The following is a 7,792-nucleotide window of genomic DNA, read 5'->3' on the forward strand; positions in this document are numbered from 1 at the left end:
TTCTCTGGAAGTTTTTCCTTGTACGATGTGAGGGTCTAAGGATAGAGGGTGTCATATTGTCATACTGATATTCTGTACACACTGTGAAGACCACTGAGACAAATGTAACATTTGTGATATTGGGCTATATAAATAAACATTGATTGATTGATTCTAATATCCGTTAGAGCAGCTAGCACCAGATGCTAATAACAACAGCGCCCTCCCTTTCTCCCTCGCTCGCTCCCACGCTCACTCGAACTTTGGCTGTGAGCTGCGGGTCCCAGATAAGCCAACATCCCCCATTTTCATCACTTACAGTGCCCATCGTACAGAGCAAATGAAAAGTGTAACCGGGATGAAAAGGGTGTTACATTTACTTAATTATGAATGTTGTTACATCAAGGCCAAAAATTAGGATGAGCACCAACGGTCAAAACATTTTTTTTCCCTCCCAGAGCTGTCAGCGCAGCGCCTCCACAGATCTGGCGCCCTAGGCGAACATGGCTATGCTGTAGGAAGTGTAGGTACAACGCTACATTTTTCCCGCCCCGCCGCAGTCATAGAGTAGGCTACGGAGAGCGGCGAGAAACATTTCCTCAGGCATTGAAAAGCGAAACCGAAATTCACATTTCTAAATGATGCCGTTGGAATCGAAATGTTGGAACCGGTTCCGAACCGGAACCGGTTCTCGGTACCCAACCCTACATTGCACAAACACACCACACAAATTGACCCGATTGGCGGTTCTAGTGTTAAATAAACTCACTAATTAACCAGTTCAATACGCATTATTCTTATTCTTATCATTCTTTATGAGCGCAGAAATAGTCTTAAAATTAGACCTGTTTTTTAAATGAAATCTGACGGCAGGCAGTTAGCTCTGATCACCTATGATAAATGCGCCACACCTAATCACTGGCCATTCAACCACAGAGCTCCCTCTACAAATCAAACTGTAGACGGTGTGAAAGCACCTATTGTTTTAAATAATGGTCAGAATGTGACCTGTGAGCCTTCTGAATTACCGTGGGACAGCACATTCTAAACTAAAATGTTCAATCAATAAAGTAACATCTTATCTTAATAATATCTTCATATTAATAATAATAATAAATCATACAGTATGTGTCCGAAAGGGAGCAGGAGGAAGCAAACACAAAAATATACAAAAAATATACTGCATATTAAAGCAAGCGATTGTAAAGGTAAAAGTATGAGCATAACAAATAAAGAAGTGTAATGTAAACATTTACATTATTATGATTATTTAATATATAAAGACTATATATTATTGAATTACAAGATTAGATATACTTTAGTTGATCTAAAATATTGATGAGTTCAAAACACAACTGCAAGTCCATGAAACTTGTCTTTCTGTATTTGTGAATGAAGCGCCATCTCCTGGTTAAAACCTGAAATTGAAAATCTGGCAACGCCCTCTTGGAAAATAGTGGGAGGGCTTAACATTCCTCGATACTGGTCTTAGGCAGGTCGTAGGCAGGAAGATGTAAGCTGGAGTCTGAAATGAGGTGCTACATCTGTATTAACAGGAGGATGTGCAAAACAGACAAACTAATAAGGCTTTATTTAAACATTAAAGAATACTTTAAGTTTTGAATAAGAAAAAAGCTTTGGGGGTTCAAATCCAGTTTTGGATAGTCTGCCATGGTTTCATTCCATTTCAAAGAGCTGTTTGACGCTCGCTGTAACCTTGGCGCACTGCCACTCAAACATCCAATCACAGAGCTTGAGGACTAATCATGGGGTTTGTCAAGCAAAGCGGATGTTGTAGTCCAAAATGATAGCTGAGGATTATGGGTAGTGTAGTGTCTTCGGCCATCCTAAACTCCGAAAAACTATTTGTTTCTCCGAATCGAAGGTTGCATTGTACCCGATTTAAACCAATCAATGTTGTGTAATTAACAAGGATAAACTGATGTTTTTTAGTGGATGAGTACTGCAGATATCACTGTAAAATAATTTGACAGTGAGGGGAATACTTCCGGTTTTATTATGAAAACTTTGAGACCGGAAAAACTGTTTTCACCCCGTGAGGGTTGACGCCTTACATGGACACTGCCGTCAATAGAAATTAATAGGGGGAAAGACGTGGTATATACACGTTCTTCTGGCGAGACCTCAAATTATCTTCGTAATATCTATCAAACTATAGATCCTACACATCCACTGGACGTAGATTCTAAAAGTACAATATACACTTCTCGCTAGAAATCAAATCAAAAAGCATTAAAGCATTTTAATGGCCAAACTTTTCTACAATTTAGGATTTTCCAGAGAGGGTTATTTGTGAATATACGACCCTCCGGAGCGTTTGCAATCAACGGGATCATCAGCCCATATGCCGCAAATTGTTGTTTCTTACACGACCACTAGAGGGGCTAAACTTTAAAGTGGACCTATCATGCTATATTTGAATAATATATTGTAGGGCCATACCTATATAAAACATGTATGTGAAGTTTTTTTTTCAAAATACCAAACAGATCATGCATTTTAGCCATGCCTCATTTCGCTCTATTTGCTGTATTCCAGCCCTGTCTTCACAAGGGCTGATTCTGTGACAAATGCGCTGCAGCTGACCACACCCCCCTGCAAAGGAGGGGGGCGAGGCGCGAGCGTCATGTTACCATGCTGTTACCATGCTGTTACCATGCTGTTACCATGCTGTTACCATGCTGTTACCATGCTGTTACCATGCTGTTACCATGCTGTTACCATGCCACGCAACCTCTCATTCCCCTGATAGGTGTAGAGTTGGCCATATAGGCGGAGCACCACGTTTCTGACGTCAGAACAATTTCAAATCTGTATCAGTCTGTATCAGATCTGTTGCAGCCCCGTTTTTAGAGATTTGGGTATGGAGGAAAAGAGAGAGGGTTGTGTTTTCTGACACTTGGTGAGTTCCCTGACACACCGGGGACACATATTCATGTATAAAAGACGTACAAAAGTGCATTTTGCATGATAGGTCCCCTTTAAAACGTGACTATAGGTCGTAATAAGCTGCTGAACAATCGACCTACTTGGTCGTTTTTTGGAGGACAGGTTGTAATTTAATAATTTTTGTTTGGTAGCCGCTGCTGCCAGTCATTTGACCGTTTTTTTACGATTTTTTTTACAGTGTTTACTGCAGAATTGCTGAAGCTCCCAGAATTGCTGAAGCTGTTGGTAAAAAATTATAACCTTTACATAAAATTCTTATCAACTCCTCTTACCCATGGTTTTTGTGAACCCCATAGAAATAAATGCACTCAATACAAATCTACAAAATCTCTCGAAAAAAAAATGTTAAGCTCATCTGGGAGAGATGCGCACGCAGACAGTCCCGTAGCACCCCCCGCTGTATATTTCTGCATTTTGATGGCTCGCATCTTTTTTCTGTTTGTAAAAACAGAAATTGTCAACAAGGATTTTGAAGTTACCTTAAAGTGCAAAATCAATCAATCAATCAATCAATCAATGTTTATTTATATAGCCCAATATCACAAATGTTACATTTGTCTCAGTGGACTTTACAGTTTGTACAAAATATCAGTATGACAATACGACACCCTCTGTCCTTAGACCCTCACATCGTACAAGGAAAAACTTCCGGAGAAAACCCACAGTTTAAAGGGAAAAATGGGAGAAACCTCAGGGAGAGCAACAGAGGAGGGATCCCTCTCCCAGGACGGACAGACATGCAATAGATGCTGTGTGTAAATTGAAAAGATAATACATTTGCAACATAGGTAGTCCAAAATGCACCTTTGTACGTCTTTTACACATGAATATGTGTCCCCGGTGTTCCAGGGAACTCACCAAGTGTCAGAAAACACAACCCTCTCTATTTTCCTCCTTAGCCAAATCTCTAAAAAAGGGGCTGCAACAGATCTGAAAAAAACGGATCCAGATTTCAACACTTTTCTACGTCACAAAGAGGTGCTCCGCTTATTGGTCAACTCTCCACCTATCAGGGGAATGAGCCACGGCCATGTGCATTGCCAAACCTCTCATTCGCATATAGGCTATCGGCAGGCTAAATCAACCCCAGTCACATCTGTGTTTTTGCCTGCTCTTGCCAGGATGTCTAAGCCAGTTAAACGTTGTGCTGTTGTTGGCTGCAAGACTCGGGACAGGGGACTGCATGCAATGCCATCAGTGGAAAAAGAAAATAATCTGTGGCTAGACTTCATTTTCAAGGGACATGTGCCAGAAGACCCCGGCAGATTTCTGTTGGTGTGTTCCAAACATTTTACCACGGACATGTTTATGAACTTGTCTCAAGTCCAACACGGATATGCCTCCAAACTAATGCTAAACCCGGGATCAATACCAACCATCCGGGACCAGGCCAGTGAGGACACATCCAATTTTGAAGCTGTACGTTTTTATTTAGCGGTGTTTTTCCTGATAAAGCTATCTCTAGCTTGTAGCATGTAGCATGTAGCTTCGCCGTATCAATGTCGCCTCAAACCCAAATAGTAATCGGTTAGGTGTTTATATGTTTTTGTAATATTTTATTTTGTACGCTCCGCAGTCTTTGCTTTGTCTTTTATTTTAATTATCAGGCATTTGCTAACATGTTCAGACATACTGCCGTAATGGCGATCTGTGTGAAGGCTGTAAAGCCACGCCCTAGCCGATAACACAAGTATTTATTCTCCTATTTATTAGTATTTTGTATCCTCTAAAATCATATTGAGTAAGTTATAATAACAAACGTAATCTTCTGTAGGTAAGTGCCGTTTTTTCCAGCGTTATATGTAAAAGCTTTTGTGATTGTAGTCTGTAAGAACGATCAGATATCATCGATCTGTAAGCTACGCTACGCTAATGAGACATGCCGTTTTATGCAGCGTTATATGTAAAAGCTTTTGTGTGTTTACTTGTTTGCGCACATGAATATAAATGGGGGTGTGTTAGGATACAACACTGTGCGTATGCGAGGGGGGAAACACACCACGAGTAAAACAGAGCTAAAGCCCTGTTGGTCTGTTGTTGTTGACGAGGCCTTACCTAGCAACAGGCTAATTAGTGGCTAGCACTCATTACAGTCAGTCTACTGAGCTCAGCCCTTCTCCAACACATAATCTGTATTGAGTCAGAAACACAGCATGCACGTTACGGTTCAAAACTAACTCAGATTGGAAAAGGCTAAGCAAAGAGCTTTGCTAAATAGAGAGTTTTAAGCCCCATCTTTTGGGATTTCAGACTATATTTATCCAAATAGTATTTTCTCATCCTGAATACTAAGTTTAGATGATTTTGTTCTAACTATGTTTTCTTCTTTACAGGCCAGCACCTCACATGCTACCAGCAGATTACCTGTGATGACAGATTCTGCATGTCAGACTGACCCACCCAAGTACCGTACTGTTCGTACACAGCTATCCTCGAGGACTCTTGGTTCACATCGAAGTACAGGTTAGAAGCACGTTTTTCAAATGTTCTTTGGATACATCTTGACATTCTGATGTTGTAGCCTTTAATTTGTGTGCTTCTAATTGTTGTAAAATATTTTTGTTTTGTCTTTAATGTCAAATACAATTATGGTACAGCTGTCCAGGCTAAAATTCCCTGCAGAAGCGTTGGTGTCGAAACACTTCCGTTGGAAGTGCCAGTGCCCTTTTTCACATCCACCCCCTTAATTATTCCTTCATTTATTTTGGCATGTTTCTCTGTTGAAAACCTTATTTTACTAAAGTATTGTGCTTCCTGTAGATTCTAATACCTCATTCACACCAACGGTGTTTCAGGGCCGGTTCGGAGCTGGAGCTTGAAAAGCACCGGGTTTTCCTGTTCACACCGCAGCGGAGCAGCCTCTTAGCTCCGGAATCCGGTTTGTTTCAAGCACCAAAAAATTGTCCGGCTGGAGCAAAAGCACCACATACGTCACGCTTACGTCGAGGCCTGAACAAATACAAAAAGCCTGCGTTTTATCCAGTTTGAACACAACGATGGAGAAAGTTAACAAGCAGCAGTGGTCCACTGAAGAGACCAGCTACCTACTGGGAATCTGGTCTTCCAAAGAGGTATAGAGGAAGCTGGAGCACAATCGGCCATTGTTGTTGTCGGTGTGAGCTGTGAGGGGTTTCCGCACGGTTTGGCTTTATGAAGCAGGCACGCAAACGGTTACGTCATGACGCAATGACGCAGCGCCAGTCGGACTCTGGGCGGTGTGAAAAGAGCCAGAGCTAAACCGAAGAACCGGTTCTGAACCTGAAAAGCTCTAGCACGAAGCTTGAACCGGAGTTGCGTTGGTGTGAATGAGTTATAAGAGAGTGAGCGGTAGCATTGGATGCACTGCGTTTAGTGTCCCCTATTTCTTAAAATGTTCCTTTCATTTCTGTGGTGTATTGACTTTGCGGCAACAATGTGTTAATTTGCTGACCTTTTCACCATTTTGGAACCCTGACACTTTCATCTTGCACGGTGATGAAAGGACTGGCAGACAGAGGAAGGCCCTGCTCAGTGAAAGAAGGATCCAGAGGGCAGCAAATGTGTCTCTGTGTCACGGTTCTGCCCATCAGAATGTGGAGATGTGAGAAATACTCAGCCTCTTTGTTTTACGACATCTGATCTGTTTCAAAGGATTGACGTCTTCAGATTTATTTATTTTAGGTGTGAGTGTCTCCGCCATCGCTTTGATCTCCAATGCAATCTACAAATATAGAGCTGTCAATTCTAAGATGCAGATGATTATTCCCATGGTTTGCTTTGATCCAAATATCATGTACACATTGATTCAACACATGTATCAAAGTTTTGACGTATTAAAGAAAATAAGCAACTTGGTTAAGCCAATGCAACCCTGTCTCATTTCCCCAATGGATCTGGCTTCACATTGTAAAGACCAGTGAGTGTCCTATGTAATGGACTTTCATAATGAATCAGACTTTTGGCCAGGAGAAGATGAATCTTTGAACACCAGATCACATAGTAATTCTAAAATAAATCTACAACACAGGTAATAATCCCTTTGAGGCCTGGGGAACCTTTCATTATGCAAAGTGATGAATCTTTAAAATAGACGATTAATCCATCTGAGGATAGTGTGGTGTTGTCTTGATCTCTAAGATGCCCGGACTGGCATGTTTTTCTGGAATGTTGAAAATGCAGTGCTATATTTATGAATGTAGGTGTTCATGAAGGGTCGATAAAAAAGTGAGCTGATAAGTTATTGTGGTGGCTGAGATTTCAGACCAATGGCAATGTGTGTGGCATCACCATGTGTACAGCACATACTTATCAACATGTACCTTTTAGCAACAAGTACTGTCGTACTTCTAAAGCAGTGGTTCCCAACCTTTTTTCCCAAGAGCCCCCCCAAATGACTCCTGTTGGAAGTTGCGAAATAGCGGTAATTAAAGTTTCAAAGTCTCAAAATGCTACAACTACTGTCACAAACTGGACGAATGATGTATTTTGCTAAAGGAGGATGAAAGCGTAATTAAGGAGCACTATTGGAGTGACTTTGATGGTTATTGGACTCAGGATTCATTCATTTGGATTCCCGCTGTATGAAGAAATTAAAGGACGGCGGAAGTGGAAACAATTCACAAAGGGATTAAACTGTTTAAAACACATGCTCAAAGTAAGCCGGATTTTGCCGATGTGTTTATGTGGATTCAAAAGTCGTAAATAATCTACAAAATGGAGGAGACCGATCGGAGCAACTGTGTCAAATAATCCAACTGAAACCGGCATGGACAATGACTATGTTTTAAAAATGCGCTTATCCAGACAAGCCCGTTTTGGACACTTAACGCGCAGAAGAAACATTTCTATTAAAGAAAGAATTATA

General features: G+C 41.1%; 1 long non-coding RNA gene across 1 annotated transcript; it reads left to right on the top strand.

The window, feature by feature from the left end:
• The first annotated feature begins 4,322 nt into the window (after nucleotides 1–4,322).
• LOC117536297 lies at nucleotides 4,323–5,619 on the top strand. The gene is made up of 3 exons (XR_004567539.1): nucleotides 4,323–4,368; nucleotides 5,283–5,412; nucleotides 5,547–5,619. It is a non-coding gene; the product is annotated as an uncharacterized LOC117536297 (long non-coding RNA).
• Nucleotides 5,620–7,792: the final 2,173 nt, after the last annotated feature.

Source organism: Gymnodraco acuticeps, unplaced genomic scaffold (genome assembly GCF_902827175.1).
Source record: "Gymnodraco acuticeps unplaced genomic scaffold, fGymAcu1.1, whole genome shotgun sequence".
Taxonomy (NCBI): domain Eukaryota; kingdom Metazoa; phylum Chordata; class Actinopteri; order Perciformes; family Bathydraconidae; genus Gymnodraco; species Gymnodraco acuticeps.